The sequence below is a fragment of the Rattus norvegicus genome, chromosome 8, assembly GCF_036323735.1.
Source record: "Rattus norvegicus strain BN/NHsdMcwi chromosome 8, GRCr8, whole genome shotgun sequence".
Classification (NCBI taxonomy): domain Eukaryota; kingdom Metazoa; phylum Chordata; class Mammalia; order Rodentia; family Muridae; genus Rattus; species Rattus norvegicus.
Window position 1 is genome coordinate 114863965 of NC_086026.1, and position 24676 is coordinate 114888640.

Here is a 24676-nt window from a genome sequence, read left to right on the forward strand (position 1 = left end):
CCTTCCATCTCATAGTTTCAGAAGGATTTGGTCTGCGGCGGTGGGGAAGGGTGAGTGGTTTTGTCCCTAGTGGGAGAAGCAGGAGCTGAGCAGCTGTTCATAGAACAGAGAACAAATCAGAACAGGAAGCCTAGGCTTCAAAGGGACCTGCATCTACCAGCCAAGACCTACTACCTCTCAAAGACCCAACAGCCTTCAAACTAGTGCTGCAAGCTGGGGACCACACCCAAGGCCCGAAACATGTGGGAAGGTTTCAGATCCAGACTGTGTGGTGTTTGAATGAGGATGGTCCCTATAGGCTCATATACTTGAATACCTGGCTCCTGGTTGGTGGAACTGTTTGTGGAAGGATTAGGAGGTGTGTCACTAGGGCTAGGCTTTGAGGTTTGAAAAGCCCATGGAGTTCCAGGTGCTTGGATGTAAATTCTCAGCTACTGCTTCAGCACCATGCCTATCTGCCTGCTGCCATACTCCCCATCATGATGGTCATGGACTTATTCTTTGAAACTGTAAGCAACCCTCCAATGAAATGCTTTCTTTCATAAGTTCTTTGATAGGATGCTTTACAGCAATAGAACAGTAGAAAACTGGCTAATAGTAGAACATATTGATTCCTAGACAAAGTGAAATCAAGTGTCACAAAGATAGATAATAGACAGACAGATGATAGATATAGATGATTAATAGATAAATTGACAGATAGAGATAGAAAGACAGACAGACAGACAGGCAGGCAGGCAGGTAAGTAATTGGTAGATCACAGTCAGGGATAGATTATAGATGGTAGGATGACAAGTAACAGATAGATGGGGATAGGTAGATGATCAGGTAAATGGACAGATAGATCACTGATAGAGAGATGAATGGATAAAGCAAATAACAATACCAGTAAGAAGAAAGAAAGAACTATTGCAGACATTTTCCTGTGGCAATCTCACTGTTTCTCAGTGTGGTGTAGATTACATTTCCAAGGCTGGCACTACATTGTACACATTGTTTTCCATTTTTAAGGAACTTTTAGGAGTGGGAAACTTGAGGATGTGTATTGCCTAATAAAAAATCGCTACTCATAAATTCAGTGACTTTTTTTCATTCTTTACAGATAAGGAAAATAAAAACAAATGTGTCCTAGCTGGAGATGGGGCTGATGCTCAGTGGGTATTCTTGGTGGAGAAGTTATTATTTATTTATTTATTTATTTATTTATTTATTTATTTATTTATTTGTATTGAAGCACTGAGAAAAGCCTTCAGATCAAAGTCTTTCTCATCAGTCTTTCTCAAGGCAGGGTCCCCTCCTGTCTGTGACCACCCCATACAGCCCATTGTTTGTGACAATGCCTGCTTACATTCGTGGTTAGCACAGAGACTTTTCTGGCTAGACTACAGATGCTCAAAGGCCATTCTCATACTTTCTTGCCATGGACATCTCCATTCCTGGAAGCATCCAGTGTGTCTGAATAAAACTAGACTTGTCCATTACCCCTTTCACGTCACCTCACCGCAGACCTCTAGCATCATTTATATCCACATTTATTTCTTTATCTTTCTCTGACTGATGATTGTCATATTTCATTCATGCCAACAATCCCTTGCACACACTGGCTATTCCAAAAGGATCTGCTGATGGCTGAATGATCAAAATGATCAGGACCCCAAGCACTGGGATCAAATCTTCCACATGAGGCCTCAGTGGCCCTTGTTCCAGCAGATCCAATTCACATTTCAACCAGGAAGTGGACATTTATTCTACGAATCTGCTTTTTAATATACGTATGGAAATAGCACTTTCCTAGAAGTGGACATAACCATGGGAGTTGACAGTGTCATTAACACAAAGAAAAACAGAGGTGAGTGACAGTGGACAAACAGCTTTGCTCAGCCATTTCACCATATGGCAGGGAAATGGTGACACCCACTGCCATCACCTTGCCCAAAGTAAGTGCAAGATCACCCAGTTTTCCTAAGCCTACACCCTTATTCCACCTCTTTTCCAATTTGGGGATGGGGTATTATGTTTTTGCTTCATTTTAAAGGTAAGCTTGTCACTGGCAGGAAACAATAGCACCTCCAGCCAGGAAGGTCCTGACTCATTGACTCACCTAGGTCTTAAGGTGCATCTCAGCAGAGGCAGCATATAGTCTTGTAACCAATCACTGACTCTAAATAAGAAATCTTTGTCTCTACAGGTAAGAACTGTTTTTCCTGTTTCAGTCATAGAGCTCCTTGGTGATGACTAAGAAATCTAAAACATGTTTTAAAGGACAAACACTCTTGCCACCCACTCTCTTCCCCTCCTTGGCATTAAAGAAAAAACAAAAACAAAAACCACATCTAATGATTGGAATATGGGCCTCCTTCTGACGAGGTGTTAATGAGGCCACGGCTCCTCTTCATTAATTATCTTGTGAGACTTAGAGAAAATCTTCTCACTGTAAATGAGAGAGTCCCAAGTTGAGGCCAGCCCAGTAGCACATTCCTGTAATCCCTGGACTTAGAAGCTCCACACAGGATCTAAATTTCAAGGTCACCCTCTGCAATAGAGGGTGGTCTGTACACTCAAAGAGAACCCTGCCTTCCCAGAAGTTGCTTTTGTCGGGATTTTTAATTATAGCAAAGCAACAGTAACTACTGCACGCACTTTAAAAAGCACTGAGTTTCAAGCAAACAGATTCTGTTTATGTCGGCAAGGAAATTAAGGAGCATAACGATGTCAGCAAGGATATGAAAAAATAATTTACTGTGGATAACTGGGTTATCTTTTGATATGATTGTTATAGGATGCAAATTCATAATCTATATTAGGCTAATATGTAAAATGCAATATTGGGATGAATAATTCATGCCATGCTTTTATTTTGAATATTACAGGAAAACATTAGAATCGTATACTTTAATGAGACAATCAGACGTGGCTCAAAGACTGCCAGGAAGCCAGGATACAGTGGCAAACTGAGTTTTTAGAAGCAACAAAAAAAAGCTTCATTTTCTTGATGAGACAAGCCGAAGCACTACTTATGGTAATATCAAATTATGCTGGAGGCAAGGTTTCGGTTTTTCAAATACAAAATGAGAAAAAAAAACCTGAGTGTTGGGGCTGGGGGCGTGGCGCAATGGTCAGAACACTTGCCTAGCGTGTACAAGACCCTGAAGTTCATCCCCAACATGGCAACGCCACCATCACCGTCATTAAGACTTTTAATAATAAATCCCCATAATTGTATCTGTAACAGGTGCTAGTCTCATTACAAAAGATAAATTTTTTAAAGTTTTAAATTTTAGTCTCTATGTTATCATGATGGTGATGATTTTGAACATAACACAAATTGTTCCTTATGTTTTTAATACATTTGAGCTTTTTATATCTGCTTGTGATTTGTGTGGTCTATGTATATGTACATGTTTATGTGTGCACCCACATACGTGGAGGCCAGGCATCAACACCACGCTTCTTCCTCTATCATTCTCCATCTGAATTTTTGAGACAGGATCTCTTCACTGAGTCTCAAGCTTGGGGATAAAGCACAACAAGTGGGCCAGTGAGCTCTGGAGATCCACCTGCACACACACATGCGCACACACACACACACACACACACACACACACACACACACACACACACACACCCGAGCGCATGCCCCAGAACTGCAATCACAAAAGCTCATGGCCATGAGTGGGTTTTGCGTAAGTGCTCCCAATACTTGAGCGGTAAGCTCTTTACTCACTAAGCATCTCCCCAGTTCCTTCATTTAGATGAGAAAGGGAGGAAACTCAGGTCAGCTGTACTAAAACAAGTCTGCTTTATTCAACTAAAAGGTCAAGGCCTCACCTACTAACGGAGCTCACACTAGAATCTACAACTTGGAAATATCTAGCTTCCCAAAATGCCAGTTTATATAGTTACTGTTTGTAGGACATTGAGAAACCACTGGACGGTTAGAGGACTTAGAGGCTGGAGAGGAACACGACTAACGTGTAACTAACTTGTATAACTCTGGTTACTCAAAGCTTCATTGCTGAGGGGAGCCTAGCTGAAGAAAGGGCTCTGGCCTCTGAGCACTCCACAGACCTCACAGGAGGGGCTGTGTACTTCACGCTGCACATCCACACTGTCCATGTGTAACTCTGAGGGCAGGACAGCAAATAAAGGAGTGTCCTGTGAACGCACTGACCAGTTCTGTTTCGAGAGTCTCTGGAGTTTATCTGAGGATAAGTCTAAGTGTTTCCATGTTCAGATGCCGGCAGGAAGAAAGCTGTTGGAACCCTAAGGTGTGATACCCAGTTAGAGCTTTAACAAGAGATTCAGATCTGCAGGCGGTCTTCACGTTACACTGTGCATACTAATCACCACAGAACTGTTAGGTGCTGCTTCTGAAAGGGGAAGAGAGTGCCAGAGCTGGGACGGTGAAGGAAGGAAGGAAGGATGCAGAGAAGACGGCTAACAGGTTCAGGGCTACGGCTGGGGGGAGGGTCGATGTCTAATGTTCCCTAGTACCATTATTACTGACAAAATCAAGTATATATTTCATGACAGCACAGGCGGATTTCCCCAACACAAAGAAATGATAAATGTCTGAGGTGGTAACTATGTCAGTTACCCCTGGTGATCTTAATGTACATGAACACACTCATTAAAAAATGCAGAAACTGTAGATCATTAAAAAGGGTTTTAAATGCCTCTGGTGTGGCCGGTCTAGGGAACCTGCTTTCCTAACAAGGGCCTGGGGCCTGGCCAGGGCTGCTTCTTTGGGAACTGCACTTTAAGTAGCAAAGCTTTAAGTAATGAGAGATCTGAAGCCTGCCAGGAAGGAGGCTGTCAAATACCCCTAGACTCCCCAAAGCCCGAGGAAAGAGGGCTAATTTGAAGAGCAGGCCAAGTACAAGGGCACACGGTCCCTTAAAGGCCAGTGGAGCATGCATCTCGATTGATAAGGACAGTTGCTCAGCCCACGGCCCGGGATGCTGGGACTACAAGTGTGCACTACCATGTCTGGCAACCTGGAAGCTTTAAACTACCAGTAAGAAAGTCTGTACGCTTTGGTTCAACTCTCTTAACTGCAGTTTATACTAACTTCCTCTCCTTCTGTTCCCAACAGTAACAAATTATAGCTTCCCACTGATCCTCCAAATATTACTTGCTGCACAATTTATTATTTTAATGTATTTATACTCAGCCTTATTCCTCCGGTAATTTGACATAATTTATATACTAAAGCAGAAAATGAAGACCAACAAGAATAAAGAATAGATGGGAAGGGAAATGAGGAAAAGGACACAGATGCATTAGCCAAACTCGCTGCTCATTACAGACTTATTTGATCGTATATGTCTAGGCACTATACCCGCACACACGTTTGCACACCATGTGTATGGCAGCATCAACAGAGACCAGAAGAAGGCATCAGACCCCCTGAAACTGGAGTTAGCAGCCATGTGGGTGCTGGGAATCGAACCCTGGCTCTTTGTGAGTTTAACTAGTGCTCTGCAGACTGGGAATCTCTTCAGCCATTGTTACTATTTTCTGATGCTCAAAGGCAATCCCAAGTTTCATAAAATGTATTACTCTTATCACCACTACTCACCATACTGTAGCTGCTGTCGTGAGAAATGCACGGGCGCAATTCTTGCCTACCACAGTAGGTCATATCAATCTCTGGTTCCTTGTGACATAAGCAAGTTTCAGTTTTAGTCACAGAGTGGAGGGAATTAATTGACTGTTCAGATGGGCACAGGGGTACACATACCTATAATCCTAGCACTAAAGGAGCTGAGGCAGGAGGATCAAATTCCAGGCCACATAGCAATAGTCTAGATCCCTAAATTTAAAAACAAAAACAAACAAAAAAGACCAAAAAACCTTACTGTGTCTTAAATAGATTAATGTTGAGAAAAATAAAGAGCGGGATCTGAGAGGATTCTAAGAGCGCCTCAGCTCACGGAAACGGTGGCAATGGTGGCAAACAGCAAACACTGCAGGGGGAGTGGTGGTGACACCTGAGCTGTGCTGAGAGGCTACCACCCCAACCTTCCACCGAAAATGTTCTCTAAATACATTTGAATTAAGTCACCCCCTCTTTTCCCTTTCCTCCTTCCACCCTCTCCAGGGTCTTCCTACTTTCAAACTGATAACCTCATTTTCTTTACTACTATTTCATATATAGTCTCAAATATATAAATGCAAGGTATTGAGTCCATTTTTATCATCGTGTATATGAATTCTGGGATGACCACTTTGTAGTGTACAACCAGAGGGCTTATCTCAGGTCAATCCTCCCCCTCAGCAGTTCTTAGTTACGTGGAGTTCTTTGTCTAGGCGTGGAGCCCTGTGAGAAGGGAAAAATACTCCCATTATAACATAAAGAAACTGATATGCGAGGTTAAAAGCCACATACATAGAGCATGCCTCTCACCCCAGAAGTTATAAGGTGGAGGTAGGAGGATCAGGAGTTCAAAGACAGCCTCAGCTACATAGCAATTTTAAGCCAAACAGAAGAAAAGAATATTGCATATTCTTTTCTCAAAAAATAAACTGTCCAAATAAAACACTAAGGTTTAGGCCCTTTGCCAAAGACAAAGAGTTGGTCAAGTGTCAGTGTAGGCCAAGGTCTCAATAAGTTGCTTTCAGCCCTCCTGAAATGGCAGAGACACATATCCTTCCTGTGTCAGGCTAAGATCTTACCTCTCGAATCTTGGGACCTCGCCAGTTTAGGAAGCTGTCTTCTAAGTTTTTGGCGTTGGAGTCCAGTGAGCTACACATGGTGAGCTCAACTTGAAAATTCATTCTCTGAGCATGGTCGATAATCTGAATAATTGGGAAAGAGGGAAGATGTACTATTCCCTCCGAAGCATGTATCCCAACTTTCATCCAAATTATGCTTCAAAACGCAAACAGCACTAGTTCTGACACGGTCGCTGGCAAAACTGAAGAGCTGGTGATTAAGCAGATGGCTCTGAGCCTCTCAAACATGCAGCAGCAGCAGCCAGCCGGGCTCACACAGCCTTATGAGGACTATGCCAAATTAACCTAATTTCTTTTCGTAAGAGCGCTACTTGATTGGTAGACTGGAGAGAAGCAATTAGTCATGCTATATCATGATTTGAGGCCATCTGATGACACTGTTAAAAGATGTCAAAGAGACAATTCTTTTTTTTTTTTTTCTTTTTTTTTTTTTTATTAACTTGAGTATTTCTTATATACATTTCGAGTGTTATTCCCTTTCCCGGTTTCCGGGCAAACATCCCCCTCCCCCCTCCCCTTCCTTATGGGTGTTCCCCTCCCAACCCTCCCCCCATTGCCGCCCTCCCCCCATAGACTAGTTCACTGTGGGTTCAGTCTTAGCAGGACCCAGGGCTTCCCCTTCCACTGGTGCTCTTACTAGGATATTCATTGCTACCTATGGGGTCAGAGTCCAGGGTCAGTCCATGTATAGTCTTTAGGTAGTGGCTTAGTCCCTGGAAGCTCTGGTTGCTTGGCATTGTTGTACTTTTGGGGTCTCGAGCCCCTTCAAGCTCTTCCAGTTCTTTCTCTGATTCCTTCAATAGGGGACCTATTCTCAGTTCAGTGGTTTGCTGCTGGCATTCGCCTCTATATTTGCTGTATTCTGGCTGTGTCTCTCAGGAGCGATCTACATCCTGCTCCTGTCGGTCTGCACTTCTTTGCTTCATCCATCTTGTCTAATTGGGTGGCTGTATATGTATGGGCCACATGTGGGGCAGGCTCTGAATGGGTGTTCCTTCAGTCTCTGTTTTAATCTTTGCCTCTCCCTTCCCTGCCAAGGGTATTCTTTTTCCTCATTTAAAGAAGGAGTGAAGCATTCACATTTTGATCATCCGTCTTGAGTTTCGTTTGTTCTAGGGATCTAGGGTAATTCAAGCATTTGGGCTAATAGCCACTTATCAATGAGTGCATACCATGTATGTCTTTCTGTGATTGGGTTAGCTCACTCAGGATGATATTTTCCAGTTCCAACCATTTGCCTACGAATTTCATAAACTCGTTGTTTTTGATAGCTGAGTAATATTCCATTGTGTAGATGTACCACATTTTCTGTATCCATTCCTCTGTTGAAGGGCATCTGGGTTCTTTCCAGCTTCTGGCTATTATAAATAAGGCTGCGATGAACATAGTGGAGCACGTGTCTCTTTTATATGTTGAGGCATCTTTTGGGTATATGCCCAAGAGAGGTATAGCTGGATCATCAGGCAGTTCAATGTCCAATTTTCTGAGGAACCTCCAGACTGATTTCCAGAATGGTTTTACCAGTCTGCAATCCCACCAACAATGGAGGAGTGTTCCTCTTTCTCCACATCCTCGCCAGCATCTGCTGTCACCTGAGTTTTTGATCTTAGCCAATCGCACTGGTGTGAGGTGAAATCTCAGGGTTGTTTTGATTTGCATTTCCCTTATGACTAAAGATGTTGAACATTTCTTTAGGTGTTTCTCAGCCATTCAGCATTCCTCAGCTGTGAATTCTTTGTTTAGCTCTGAACCCCATTTTTTAATAGGGTTATTTGTTTCCCTGCGGTCTAACTTCTTGAGTTCTTTGTATATTTTGGAAATAAGGCCTCTATCTGTTGTAGGATTGGTAAAGATCTTTTCCCAATCTGTTGGTTGCCGTTTTGTCCTAACCACAGTGTCCTTTGCCTTACAGAAGCTTTGCAGTTTTATGAGATCCCATTTGTCGATTCTTGATCTTAGAGCATAAGCCATTGGTGTTTTGTTCAGGAAATTTTTTCCAGTGCCCATGTGTTCCAGATGCTTCCCTAGTTTTTCTTCTATTAGTTTGAGTGTGTCTGGTTTGATGTGGAGGTCCTTGATCCACTTGGACTTAAGCTTTGTACAGGGTGATAAGGATGGATCGATCTGCATTCTTCTACATGTTGCCCTCCAGTTGAACCAGCACCATTTGCTGAAAATGCTATCTTTTTTCCATTGGATGGTTTTGGCTCCTTTGTCAAAAATCAAGTGACCATAGGTGTGTGGGTTCATTTCTGGGTCTTCAATTCTATTCCATTGGTCTATCTGTCTGTCTCTGTACCAATACCATGCAGTTTTTATCACTATTGCTCTGTAATACTGCTTGAGTTCAGGGATAGTGATTCCCCCTGAAGTCCTTTTATTGTTGAGGATAGCTTTAGCTATCCTGGGTTTTTTGTTATTCCAGATGAATTTGCAAATTGTTCTGTCTAACTCTTTGAAGAATTGGATTGGTATTTTGATGGGGATTGCATTGAATCTGTAGATTGCTTTTGGTAAAATGGCCATTTTTACCATATTAATCCTGCCAATCCATGAGCATGGGAGATCTTTCCATCTTCTGAGGTCTTCTTCAATTTCTTTCCTCAGTGTCTTGAAGTTCTTATTGTACAGATCTTTTACTTGCTTGGTTAAAGTCACACCGAGGTACTTTATATTATTTGGGTCTATTATGAAGGGTGTCGTTTCCCTAATTTCTTTCTCGGCTTGTTTCAAAGAGACAATTCTTATGACAACTCTTTTTAATAGAAGAGAGATACAATCTTGGTGTGACTTGTGGTTGATTGAACAAGCAGACTAAGCATGCTAGTGTCTTAGATCATTAACAAAGCAGAAACTCCCATAATGCCATGTGCATCTGTCCCTAACGAGTCCCGCCGCTGTGGTGTATATGTGCTGATGAGCAGGTCTACATATAAGTGTACTAGATGGAGCATGGAGGGGCCAGAGGTTGATTCCATGATGTCTTCCTCAATTTCTTCTTGGTCTTGCCTTTTCCTTTTGCGTCGGGGTCTCTCCCTGGCCCTAGAACTCACTGTTTCTCTAGTTGGCTGTCTAATGAGCCCCAGGATCTCTGTGTCTCCGCGCTCTCCCTGAGCTAGAGTTACTGGCACAAGCTGCCTTGCCTAGCTTTTACATGGGTGATGGGGATCCAAACTCAGGTCCCCATGCTTGTTCTGCAGGTACTCCAGCCACTGAGCCAGCCATCTCCCCAGCCTTTTTAATATAATGATAATGTCCTTACCAATATCTTACTAATGATTTGGATGAGACATAAGAAGATATATGTCTATGTGCTCAGGTGTTTTCCCAACACTGGGCACACAGTACAGGCTCAATAAACAGAAGTCATAAACCACTTGATACATAACTACCAGCGCTCCTGGATCCCAGCTGGCAATTACAGGAATAAACATCCTAGGCTTGAAAGTCTCTGTCCATTTACAAAAGGATGTGGGGGTCTCACTCGCTGTTGTGGTTTGAATGAGAAAGGTTCCCACACAGACTCATGTAACTGAACCTGGTCCCCAGTTAGTGGCGCTGTTCAGGAAGATTGCAGAACCTTGTTGGAGAAAGCAAATCCCTGGGGGGAGGCCTTGAGAGTTTATAGCCTCTCCCCACTTCCGACTGGTTCTCTCAGTTTCCAACATAAAGATGAAAATGTCATCAGCCAGCTTCCTGCTCCTGCCTTCTTGCTTTCCTCTATGATAAACTCTCTCTGGAACTATAAACCAAAATACACCCTTGCTCCCCTAAATTGCTTTTTGCTGGCATAGTCTATCACAGCAACAAAAAGTAATGAGCACACATGGAATCAGTCCGCTCATGGAGTGAAGATCCTTCGGATACCCTGGGAGCTGGGATATTCAGAAGGGAACGTGATCAAGTGCTTCTAGACCCCCGCAGGACAACTAGCGAGCAACAGAATCCGAGTGTACTACTGCAACTGCAGTGTTATGGAGTCACTGTAGCTAAGGATTGTGTGTACTTGATAACCTATAAGCTCTGGACACACACACACACACACACACACACACACACACACACACACACACACACACACCGAACCAGAAGATTTCTATGTTAAAAACCCACTCTTTCATCTGCTCCATTTTCATTACCATTTCATTTTCATTACTGTCTTTTTAAGTTAATTTGTGTGTGTGTGTGTGTCTGTGTGCGTGCGTGCGCGCACGCCTGAGTTTATGTGTATCACGTGAGTTTAAGTACCCACAGAGGCCAGAGGGTATGGATCTGCTGGAACTGGGGTTACACACACTTGTTATCGACTACATGGGTGCTGGGAACCCAGCCCGGGTCCTCTGCAAGAGTTGTAGGCACCTTTGACAGCTGACCCATCTCTCCTACCCTCACAGCCTTGCTCTTAAACTGACTTCATAGCATTTTAATGTATGTACAATGAAAGGCACTGTTTCAGTCAGGGTTCTCTAGAGTCACAGACTTATGGGTAGTCTATCTAATAAGAGTATTTGTTATGATGACAAGGCAGGCAGGTGAAGAAGAGCAAATCTCCAGCAGATGTGCCCTGGATTAAAGGTGTGTACCACCACACAGATCTGGGGCTTGTTTTGTCCCAGATGACCTTGAACTCAGAGATCTCCTTAGTCTCCTGGGATTCATAGCCACCATGCCTCAAGATCTCTATGCCAAGATCCAGGCCAGAAACTTGTATCTCCCAGCCTCAAGATCTGGATCACAGGTGAGCCTTACAATTCTGGATTGTAGTTCATCCCAGATATAGTCGAGTTGACAACCAGGAATAGCCACCACAGGCACTCATTCTAATAATATTGTTTTGTATGCTGTGTTAACTACAGCTACGGATAAAACGTAGAGCATTCTATTCCCACCCAAAAATCCCCATGACCCTTCAAGTCCTGTAATATCCTGGGTGAGTTCTTCTAGAGATTCAAAGAAATAGCCACAGTGTGTACTCAAGTACACACCCCTTCTTTTAGGGATTTAACACGGAACTGGATTAAGTAGCTCATGATGCGTAACAGTTTGGTCGTCTTTCTTGAACTTCATGTGGTCTGTGGACTGTATCTTGGGAAATTCGAGCTTTGGGGTTAATATCCACTTATTGGTGAGTAGATCGGTGGTATTTTTGTGATTGGGTTACCTCACTCAGGATGATATTTCTAGTTCCATTCATTTGCCTATGAATTTCATGAAGTCATTGTTTTTGATAGCTGAGTAATATTCCATTATGTATATGTACCACATTTTCTTTATCCATTCCTCTGTTGAAGGACATCTGAGTTCTCTCCAGGTTGTGGCTATTATAAATAAGGCTGCTATGAACATAGTGGAGCATGTATCCTTGTTATATGTTGGAGCATCTTTTGAGTATATGCCCAGGAGTGGTATAACTGGGTCCTCAGGTAGTAATATGTCCAATTTCTGAGGAACTAATTTCCAGAGTAGTTGTACCAGCTTGCAATCCCACCAACAATGGAGGAGTGTTCCTCTTTCTCCACATCCTCACCAGCATCTGTTGTCACCTGAGTTTTTGATCTTAGCCATTCTGACTGGTGTGAGGTGGAATCTCAGGGTTGTTTTGATTTGCATTTCCCTGATGATTAAGGATGTTGAACATTTCTTTAGGTGCTTCTCAGCCACTCAGTATTCCTCAGTTTAGAATTCTTTGTTTAGCACTATATCCCATTTTTAATAGGTTTATTTGATTCTCCGAAGTCTAACTTCTTGAGTTGCTTGTATATATTGGATATTAGCCCTCTAGCAGATGTAGGATTGGTAAAGATCTTTTCCCAATCAGTCGGTTGCCGTTTTGTCCTAATAACAGTGCCCTTTGCCTTACAGAAGCTTTGCAATTTTATGAGGTTCCATTTGTCCATTCTTGATCTTAGAGCATAAGCCATTGGTGTTCTGTTCAGGAAATTTTCCCCAGTGCCCATGTGTTCAAGGCTCTTCCCCACTTTTTCTTTTAATAGGTTGAGTGCATCTGATTTTATGTGGAGGTCCTTGATCCACTTGGACTTGAGCCTTGTACAGGGCAATAAGAATGGATCAATTTGCATTCTTCTACATGCTGACCTCCAGTTGAACCAGCACCATTTGATGAAAATGCTATCTTCTTTCCACTGGATGGTTTTAGCACCTTTGTCAAAGATCAAGTGACCATAGGTGTGTGGGTTCATTTCTGGGTCTTCAATTCTATTCCATTCATCTACTTGCCTGTCTCTGTACCAATACCACACAGTTTTTATCACTATTGCTCTGTAACAGAACTTGAGGTCAGGGATGGTGATTCCCCCAGAAGTTCTTTTATTATTAAGGATAGTTTTAGCTATTCTGGGGTTTTTTTGTTATTCCAAATGAATTTACAAATTGCTATTTCTAACTCTATGAAGAATTGAGTTGGAATTGTGATGGGAATTGCATTGAAATCTGTAGATTGCTTTTGGCAAGATGGCCATTTTTACAATACTAATCCTGCCAATCCATGAGCATGGGAGATTTTTCCATCTTTTGAAATCTTCAATTTCTTTCTTCAGTGACTTGAAGTTCTTGTCAACCAGATCTTTCACTTGCTTGGTTAGAGTCACACTGAGGTATTTTATATTATTTGTGACTATTGTAAAGGGTGTCATTTCCCTCATTTCTTTCTCAGCCTGTTTATCCTTTGGGTAGAGGAAGGCTACTAATTTGTTTGAGTTAGTTTATATCCAGCCACTTTGCTGAAGTTGTTTATCAGGCTTAATAGTTCTCTGGTGGAACTTTTGGGGTCATTTAAGTATACTATCATATCATCTGCAAATAGTGATATTTCAGCGTCTTCCTTTCCAATTTGTATCCCTTTGACCTCCTTTTGTTGTCTTATTGCTCTGGCTAGGACTTTGAGTACAATATTGAATAGGTAGTGAGAGAGTGGGCAGCCTTGTCTAGTCCCTGATTTTAGTGGGATTGCTTTGAGTTTCTCTCCATTTAGTTTGATGTTGGCTATGGTTTGCTGTATATTGCTTTTGCTAGGTTTATGTATGGGCCTTGAATTCCTAATCTTTCCAAGACTTTTAACATGAAGGGGTGTTGAATTTTGTTAAATGATTTCTCAGCATCTAATGAGATGATCATGTGGGGGTTTTTTCCTTTGAGTTTGTTTATATAGTGTATTATGTTGATGGATTTCTGTATATTGAACCATCCCTGCACCTCTGAGATGAAGCCTACTTGATCATGATGGATGATCGTTTTAATGTGTTCAGTTTAAGAGAATTTTATTGAGTATTTTTGTATCAATATTCATAAGGGAAAGTGGTCTGAAGTCCCAACCGAAAAAAAAAAAAGCCTCAACCAAAAAAAAGCCCAGGACCAGATGGGTTTAGTGGAGAATTCTATCAGACCTTTATAGAAGACTTAATACCAAAACTGTCCAAACTATTCCACAAAATAGAAACAGAAGGAACACTACCCAAGTCCTTCTATGAAGCCACACATACACTTATACCTAAACCACATAAAGACACAACAAAGAAAGAGAACTTCAGACCAATACTATTTCTAAATCACTCTTACTGAACCAACCAACCTGATTCTGGGTCACGGGGTCATTTGCTATTATTTAGGAAAGTGGGGTGCATGCCTTAGCTCTCTCCATCCCTGTTCTTTCAAAGCTACCAACATCCTTCACATGTAAGTGGTATAAGACTATGGTGCAGTTGGGAAGTAAAAAAGACCATAAGGACACTGGCAGGAAGAAAAAAATATATATATATTTTTTATGCCTATATAAATCAAGTGCTTAAAGGAATACTGTCGCCAAGGAAGCCACTTTAAAATTAAATTTTGGAGTTTGTAGAAAAGCCTCATCAAGTGAAAATAAACTGTGAGCATACTGTGATACAGAGGCCATTAAACACATGTACCTCACACCGTGTTAATGGATTTTAATTTGGTTCATTTCTTGAAAGAACTATAAAAAGGAATTAATGCAGACATCTGCAAATTGGCAGAGCTTTGATGAGTTCACAATTAGGATTTCTTTTGGCTTGCTATTTTAATTTTTTTAAGTTAGTTGTGTGTCTGTATGCGGGCATGTATGCCAATTCAAAAGGGCTCAGTGGGTAAAGGCACTTGCTGCCAAGACTGGTGACCCCTGGAATCAACACAGCAGTCAAGAACCAACGCCTGCAAGTGGCCCACTGATGTGGACGATGGCTTGTATGTCCAAAGCTCTAACCAAGTAAGAAAAATGTCATAACATTGCACTAATTCAACATATATAAAACACAAAGATAATGTATATATTTCTGACAACTTTATTGAGGTTTACTTCATAAAGAAAAACTGTACTTAAATATGTACAATTTGACAAGTTTAAATATGTATAAAGCCATGATAGAATCACCATAATTTCCTCTTGTGGCCTGGAAAGATGGTTCAGAGGATAAAGGACAATTGCTGCCAAGAGTGATGACGTAAACTCAATACCAAAATTCTACACAGCAGAAGGAGAGAACCAACTTCCAAAAGACTCCTCTGACCACCACATGAGCGCCAGGCCCCACACACAAGCATATGTCCATATACACAATAAATAATAAAATATTAAGTAAAAGTTTCATGTATTGAATCACCAGTTCCAGAGGAAAAACTCTGAAATAAAATTAAGAGTAATTGTTTAATGAGCTAAAATATATTTTCATGAAAACCGAGAAATATAATGCCTTAAGGTAAGGAGAAACTGCCTAGGCAAGCCCCCCATGAGGAGACACTGGCAGCTGACAGCTGGCTACTAGGGCAGGGAGAGCAGTCTCTGTGGAGGGCGCTCTCACTGGTAGGTTTCCAGTGCTCCAACAGACGCCCCACGGTCATGCACACATGATCCGCCTACTTAGTAAGTTATCAGAGAGAGGGAAGAGAGAGACAGAGAGACAGAGAGACAGACACAGAGGAAGGAAGTTGGGAGGGGGCAACTGGGGGGACACAGGAAGATTAGAGGAAGAATACATTGTATACCTGAATGAAATTCTCAAAAAGAAAAAAAATAAATAAAAACAACAGTAGTGACATTTTATAATGGGTTTTCACAAAAACCACGTTTTCTAATACTAAAACCTGAGCTGTTTAATTGTGCTTTACATTCTACATTCACCCACTGGATGCTTTTCATCGCCTCCTTTAGTGGTGGCTGCATGTAAGCATGCTTTGAGCAATACATGTTGGTGTGTGTGTGTTTGTGAGTGTGTATATGCGCACAGGCACGAATGTACACATTTAAACAGGCAGTAGAATTTCCACTTATTCTATTAAAATTTAAAATGTCCTTGATTCGCTATAAGAATCTGGCCATGAGTCTTGGCTGCTGGTCAGGTGCCCTGAGGTCAGGGTGATGCAGTTTATCTGGGGCGCTCTGTCTGGGGGTTACCACTGTTATTTGTGGTGCTGGGCATTTGGCGCAGGGACTTGTGCTGACAACCATTTAGCACTGAGCAGCATTCCCAGCCCTGGATATTAAAAAAAAACTTAGGACTTTTTAAAAACAAAATGATGCCATTTAAGGGTTTTGTGGGGGGGGGGTGGTTTTGTTTTTTGTTTTGTTGTTTTGTTTTAGGTCAAACAAAAAAGCTATACTATTGTTAATACAGAATAATGCAAAAAGGTATAACTCCTGGGATTAAAAGTGTAAACTTTGTGAAATATTACTTTATGCATCCCACATAGTAAGAGATAAGATTCAATCATAAAAGTGAGGAAAGAAAAAGATATTCAATCTCCATCCCTGGACGCAGGCTTCGTTTTTGACATTTAGTGGTCAAGGCGACAGCTAAGACACAGGAGATGTCAGTTTAGGATGACGCTCAGGAGGTGTTGCCTGCATTAAAGGGACCTGGGACCCAAGCCTGAGAGAGGGGAGAGGATGCAGGAGGGAAGGAGGAGTGCGAGGGCAGAGAGAGGGGATAGGTCTCAGTTTCCTAGCACACCCTCCATCGTCGGGGCCCACCCCTCTGTGGCATCCCTCTGCCTCTCAGATGATCTCCCTTGAGAACAGGTGGATAAACAGGGACCGACCATGTTAGGGTCTTTTTTTTTTTTTTTTTTTGGTTCTTTTTTTCGGAGCTGGGGACCGAACCCAGGGCCTTGCGCTTCCTAGGTAAGTGCTCTACCACTGAGCTAAATCCCCAGCCCCTAGGGTCTTAAACTAGGGCTGACTTTTCTCCTTTGTGTAAACTGTTGTGAAAATCTTTAAGGGGTTGTGGTGGAGGCTTTGTCATACAGGGAGAGGAGTCAATGGGTCTCATTTATGTAAAAACAAACAAACAAAAAACAAAACAAAGCTAAGTGGTGCCAGAGAGAACACGAGACCCTTCCGTCCCTGACCTGACGGGTTTCACTCTCAGAATAAGCTGAGCTGGGTTTGCTCTGCCTCTGATGCCATGGCCTCTGTATGTTTGCGTAGCATGGGCTTGGCTCCAGCCTCTTCCGGAACCACAGACACAGGCTGGCATGAGTTCTCACCAAGAGCACTTGGCTCCCAGAGCATTTCCAACACTTTCCCTCCCTATCTACCTCACACAGACTGTCTTCTGAGAGGAGGCACGTGGATTTGCAGTAACACAGTGATACACAATAGTCACCAGGGCTGCTGTCACTGGCCATCTGCTCTCTGTCACTACTGCAGACCAAGTCATCCAGGCCTACAACTTCCTAGGTCTCCACCAGTGAAATAACCCAACACCCTCTAAGGAAACCCCAAGGCCCATTACCACCCCCAGTTTTACTTTATTCCCCTGTAAAAATGGCTCCAGCTCTCCAGAAAGAGAAAGTCACACAGTCACACAGTACACTTGGGCCTCTGCTCTACTGGGAGACACAGAAATATAAGCATATGGAAGGAAGCTTGTTTCCTTCTGCTCCTGGACGATGAGAGCCATAGCAGAAGGCTTTGCTTCAAAGTCCTTCAGTGAGCTTTCATCTGGGTTCTGTCAGTTAATATCCACTGCTTTCATGGTCTGCTAAGACTCACACCACCTTTATTTTTGTCTATAGCATTACATAACATTTTATTTATTTATTTATTTATTTATTTATTTATTTATTCTCTAATCCTACTCACTCCCCTTCGCCTTCTTCTACCATCCCACCAAAATGTCCTCTCCCTCAAAATCGACTGCAGAGCACGCTGCCCGGAGCAGCGGCTGCCACTGGCATTAGTCCGTTCGCTAATCAGGACGGAGCGATGATATTCACACTAACCACTCCTTGCTGCAGGCGCTGTCTCCTCACGTCGTGCTAACCAACTGTCTCCCCTGCATTAGGCAGGTGGCTGATAGAAATCCTTTGTATTTTAAGTTAAACGGGCGATCTGGAGGGATTCCCTTTCACAGATGAACAGCAAGACATCAGGCCTCTTCTTTCCAAAGACATGAGGTGGCATGGCCAGTTTATGAAGACCTCAGATATCAGTGAGATGGGACAGCGGGCAGAGGAATTGCCACCAAACCCAACAACCTGAATTCAATCCCAGGACACATGGTGGAAAGAGAATTTTTCCTGTCTTTTGGCCTTCATGTACACACCATGGCACACATGTGCATATGTACACACGCACATACATGTGCAGTCAATCAGTCAATCCATAGATAGATGATGCACCTATGAGGAGACATTATCCCTGTCTGAAGTTCTCCTGCTACTTCTAGCAGGGAGCGTTAAGCAAGATCACTCATGGTTCAAGGAGCAAGAAACAGGCTGAAAGGACTTGTACCTTCAAAGGGTAGTAGTTTATATATTAAAGGACATCCATTTATATGAGTCATAATACTCCCAGGCCATTTCTAGTAGTAGTAGTTCTCCCAGAGACCTTTACTGGGAGAACCTGCCTCTCTAGGCTCATCAATCTATATCAAGATTCTAAGATATACCACAGAAGTAGCCAAGAGTCTTCATTTAGGGATACAGACTTATGATTTCAAACGTTCATATGTGTGTGTGTGTGTGTATGTGTGTGTGTGTGTGTGTGTGTGTGTGTGCGTGCGCGTGCGCAGATATGGAAAGGAATCTTCCTCAATCATTCTCTACCTATTTTTTGACACAGGATCCCTCACTGAAATTGGAAATCCTTCACTGACTTTGGCTAAACTGGCTGGCCAGTGAGCCCTAAGGATCCACCAACCTCTGCCTCCCCAGTGCTGGGATTAAAAGTGCACATCGCCACCCCTGGCTTGTTATTGTAAGTTCTAGGGACTGGTACTTGCACTGCAAGCAACTTATACACTATGTCATGTCTGTCCCCCAGCCCCAAACACTACTCTTCCTTTATTACTACACTTACTAATTCACCATGTGATTGCCGGGGTAGATGGGCTGTAGCAAGGTGTTCACGTGGAGGTCAGAGAACAACTTACAGGAGTTGGTTCTCTCCTTCCGTGTGTAGGTTCTGGAGGTTGAACTGGATAGTCAGGTTTGTAGAAAGTGCCTTTGCCTTCGGAGTCATCTCAGTATGCACCAGTGTTCATTCCTAACCCAGGACACACCCTCTGTCATAGACACACTGACGATCTGAATGCCGTTCATGCACGTTCAAATGGGTGCCCCATTTCTAGACTACTCTCTATATAATAACACTGTGAATTGAAATTTATAGTAATCATACAATTCTCTTATTAATAGTAATTTTAAATTTTATACTTTGTCTTAATTTTATTAAATGTGAATACTTAAGGTATACCACATTTCTCATTGTCCTGAGTTACATTTTCTTGACAAAGACCAGCTTTGGCACCAGAGGATACACTGAGGCAGGCAGCTGTTGGGGTCAGTGCTTAGAGCCACTGACAAGGAAGATCCAGATCCCTACAGGGCCGCTGCCAAAGGCAGGCAGTGACCGGGGAAGTTACTCAGCAGACGCCTCTCTGAGGGAGCAATGCTTAATTTACTGGGGTTGGCACTCCCTGTGGTCAGCAGAAAAACTATGAACTCTTTTTAACTTCTCGGAGCTGGAGAGAAAGAGAAGGAAAGAGAGAAAATTCATACATGCACACACACACAGGCACTCACGCACACGCTGAGTAGATGAAACAAAATCAAAGTCCATTAACTTCATATACACAAATATACATGCATACATATACACACGTACATATGTGCATTCAGACCTATAGACTGACATAGACACATTTACACACAGAATGCTTAGAGCAAAGCTCCAGCAAGCAGGCTTTACACATACATATATACATACAAACATACACAACACACACACACACACACACACACACACACACACACACACGGTTGATGGGTAGAAGGAACCATGTTCCAACCCACAACACACACACACAAACCCTACACATACACATCGTCAACAGATGCTCCAACCCCCATTCACACAAACCGTACACAGACGCAGTTGGTGGATGGGAGAGAGAGTGTTCTAGTCCCCGCTCTTTATTTCTTCTTCCATCCCTTATATATCCCCGCCTACTCTTGTAAGCAGGATAAAATTACAATGTGATTACATTTTAGTTTTCTTCTGGTGAATGATTATGAAAAACCAGCGTGTTCCCCAATACCTTTCCAGGAAATAACATTACACAGCACAGGTAAAAAAATTATTCTCAAAAACCCACGTACATTCCTAACCAAGCATCTTGTTATAGATTAACAATGTGTAAGCAAGCCAGGCAGTTTCCTCAGCCACTTTCTCTTACTGGCAGGCAGCAATTTGCACTTATGAAGGAAGAAGTAATTATTTTATTATTTATCTTTAAAAGTAATTTGTAAGAATCATAAAAGAATGGCAAATCTTAACTTGTATATAAAAATCAGTCATATCTACCATAAATCCTCAGAATGCATATCTACCCATCAGCAATTCTTAATAAGTCATATCAGGAAGCTGAGGGAAACATGGGTGTAAGAAATCAATCCTCCCCAGTCGGCCTCAGTGAGAGTCACGTCAGCCAGTGCTGCCGTTGTTCTTGTTCCCTGACCATAAAGGCCCCCAGCTTAACTAACAAGAGTGTGCCTTTCTGAACTTGATTGTCCCTAAGCCAATAGTGAAAACATCTCAACCTCACTAACAACTTTATTCTTCCAGATGTTTTCTAAGGGTGGTGGCCAACGTTCACAATCTGTGTCTCTATATTCTTCTCTAGGGTGGTGACAGAATCATAACCTGCTCCAGCAGCAATGTCTGAAAGAGATCAGGCATTAGTCATTGTGTCCAGTGAGGGGCTGGAAGCCTCCTTAGAGTTCTCCTACGATTCTTAGATTAAGAGGGAAGTGAGAGCAGTAAGCAGAGCTGGACTCCGGAACAGCATGGCGTCCTCAGGACACATGGTCCTCGGGGCGTGCCACACCGAGGCCCACCCATGTGGCCGTGGTAACCTGTGGGCTGCTGCGTTCCCTGAGTTCTAAAGCCATCTGTCGTTCCCCCTGCATGGCCCTAGACATTTTCTTATGTGAAGACAATGGAGGTGAGACATATCCCTCTCAGCATCTATGAGACCTGCAGTGTCTCCCCCCACTCCTACCAATGCATTCCCAGGCTACTGTCTTTTTAACTGACACGATTACATCATCACTAAGACCCCACAGTGTCCTTAGTGGCATCCATTAGGTGCTTGCTATAGGACTACAGCTGCTCTCTGCCCTTCCCGTGGACAGTGAAGGCTTCAGTTTCTCTTTCAGGAATGAGAGCACACATATACCTTGCATCCATGTTAAGTAGGAGCACCCATCTAATACACTGAGGGCATGACCGCTCAAATCTACCCCACCCCATAGAAAATGGCCTATGAGGATAAAAAGATTTATCCAAGCTTATTTCTCAGCTGCTCTATGCTTTTCCTAGAAAGAAATTAAGAAAGTGTTAATGACCCACGTTTAGCCTTTCATTCATTTAGTCAGTAAAACTAAATAAAGTATTGGTAAACCTTAATTAAATAAAGACATTTTGGACCTTGAATTAATGCTGCCATTAGAAATCCTGCCAGGTCATAAGTTGATCCGCACGTCGCTTTACCACCATCTGCTGTTCATCACGGCCAACTTGAGAATATGACTCGCATTCTCATTTGTCCTACTCCATCTTTAGCAGCACTGCATGTGTCTGTGGCCTCTAATTTTACCACGATGACTAGCACTGTCAGTAACCCCCAATGAAGCCCCTCAGTTTACCGGTGTTAATAAGGACTGGGGTTGGAGGGGCAGCTAACGGGTCAAACACGTCTGGAAACTGCTGTGGAATCCGTGAAGGTCTTTGAGCCACAACTTGCCTCAGTAAGTCAGTCCAAGGATCTGAAGAGTCCCTCGGAGAGGAATCTGCTTTAACTTTGTGGAACCCAGGGTTATACAACTGTGTTTCACCGTGGAACTGTTTTAAGATAGGAGCTGTGCTAGGGATTTTCAAACTCCGGTGTTGGGTGGTCTAGAGTCTAAGGGCATAGGACACTGAGGTGGTTCTGAAAACTTACTGCTCTAAATGTCACAGTGTATCAAATGTCTGCAAGAGACTGAGACCGTTTTATGTGGTCTGGGCTTAGAAATAATGTGCCGCCAGATTTTTGCCTTTCCTTCTATACCAGGAAAGCAGAGGACAGCAAAATAGCTGTTGTCACCATCACTTCAAAGTGGAGTCATTTCAGAGAGTAAAAACTGATCCTGTCGCCAGGCTCAGTAGCGGTCCCTAGCAGGGCTTCTCACAGTTAGCCCCCCTAACAGCAGGGGACTAGCTCGTCCCCCTGGAATAGGACTGGCAGGGTATGTCCCCAGAATCTCATGTTTTATCTTAAAAAAAAATCCATGCAAGACACAGTGACACATTGTGAAATGACAAATGTCCAGGCGTATTCACTGTGGCAGTATTTACAATAAAAAAAGATTTAAAATAATCCAAAGTGAATAGCAGTGGGAATCTTTAATCTCCAATCTTACCATGGTACTTTAAAAAAGGATGGGAGAATGGGGTGTTCCCCATGTAAACATGGGCAGATGTCCTAGATACTTTGACATATGAAAAGAACCAAATACAAATATGTAATATGCTAGAAATTATCATAAGGGAGAAATAGAAACTAAGACTCCATATTTTGAAGCTGCTTATGCATGTAGAAGTCAGTTCAGGAAGCATCCACATTCATAAGTTCCTTTTTTCCTTATTAGATTTTGGTTTGCGTTTTGTTTTGTTTTGTTTTGTTTTTGAGACCGGTTATATCCCAGGCTGGCCTGCAATCTACCTGCCCCAGTCTCCAAAGTACTACAGTTACAGGTGTGCAGTGTGTGTGTGCGTGTGGGTGCGTGTGTGTTGTGTGTGTGTATGCATGTAAAATAGACAGACAGATAGAGGCACTGATAGAGACAGAGAGAGAGAGAGAGAGAAACAGAGACAGAAACAGAGAAGGGGGAGGGGCCACCTCAGGGCATCAATGTGAGATCTGGTCTATTCACAGCCCTGTGAGCCAGGCTTGCTGAGGACCTTCCTTTGGAGTTACAGACTCTACACTACTGAATCTGGGGACCCAAACCCTGGTTCTCTTACTTGCTCCAAGCATGCAGCCACTGAGCCATCTCTCCATTCTCTAGTCCAGGAAAGTCCCAATAACAGCACTATGGTGGCGGGTGTGTGTGAGAATTTGAGAATGGAGGACAGAATGAGGTGAGATTGTTTTTTACAACCTACTGTTTTATATGAACCATGCAGCTGTATCACGTATTAAAAATTAAATTTAAAAACCATCAAACTTTTACTCTGCTTCATGGCATATTCACATCTGCCTTAAAATGACCTACGTTCTGTTAAATAGTACGTCATTAAACTCATAAGGCCTGCGTTCTGGAACACTGTATGTGGTCTGGTGTGAACGAGATGCAGCCAGACCACTTTGAAGCAGGCCAGCACTCTTTAACACACGAGCTATGATAGCGTGCCAGGACTGCACAGGACTGGCTTAGGCAACAACATACTGCCATGGAGTGGGGAGGGGCTCACCTGCCACCCCACCCCCACCCCAAGATCTCTATGTAGTTAGCAGGCACTGTAGGACGGGGAGGCACTTCCTTCAGTGGTGTGGACACTGCTGAGTTGCTCATTATGCTCTCAGAATAATCTCTTAGAAAGATGCTTATGCAAACTCTGTAAGATGTATAGGGTCGTTACAAAGAACAAAAGATATGAACAAAGAAGGGGAACTAGGAAAGGTGGAAAAGCATGGGACTAGAAGAGTGCAAGAGAGAGTAAAGGGCGCTCAATGTGATCAAAATACATTGTATATGCAAATGAAATGTTATAATAAACCCATTATTATTTTACCTCAGAAACGGCAGTTTTTAGGCAACTTTTATATCTCCATGGAGTTCCTAAAAATGATTTCATAAGCCGAAAGAGCTATAAATGTCTTCTATATTCCCTCGGACTGAGACTTTATTTGTAGGTGTAATGAGGCCAGAATTCAAAAGACAAACAGCGTGAGGACCACCAGGGGGGTTACTGTCACTTTCATGAATCCTGATTCCTTCTCACAGGCTGTTCTCTTTGGAATCCCTTCAGAGAAATAAACAGGCAGAGGGGATGGCGAGGACATCAACTCCACCCCAGTATCCTGAGGATCTCTTGGATATTCATAAGTAGCAGACTGATTCCACCTTTAGGTTTTAGTTCAGTTGTAATAATGAGTTATGAATAATTGATTGTCGTGTGATGAATTATTCAGGCAGTCACACAGTTTCCAAGGGATCCTGGAGGGAGTCTGGTTAATGGCTTAAGAGCAGCCAGAGGCAGCTGCTGAGGGGACACCCCTGCACCAGCCCTTGCTGCTGAGGTGTGGGTAGGTACAGCCTCTCAGTGTGAGCCTCTCAAGGAGCAGCATTTGCATGAAGTACAGGTTCCTTCTGGGCACTTCTAGTAGAAGGAAATATTAGCCCAGCCTCTTCTTCC

General features: G+C 42.8%; 1 protein-coding gene across 16 annotated transcripts in view; it reads right to left on the reverse strand.

Annotated features, from left to right (window-relative positions):
• Nek11 (NIMA-related kinase 11) overlaps positions 1–24676 on the reverse strand; it is a 259233-nt gene that overhangs the window by 217955 nt on the left and 16602 nt on the right. The window contains exon 2 of one of the 16 annotated variants that reach the window (XM_017595686.3): positions 6679–6801. The exons of the other annotated variants lie outside the window; for them this stretch is intronic. The gene's annotated coding sequence lies outside the window, so the exon portion shown is untranslated. The remainder of the gene's footprint in view (positions 1–6678; positions 6802–24676) is intronic. 16 annotated transcript variants of the gene reach the window in all.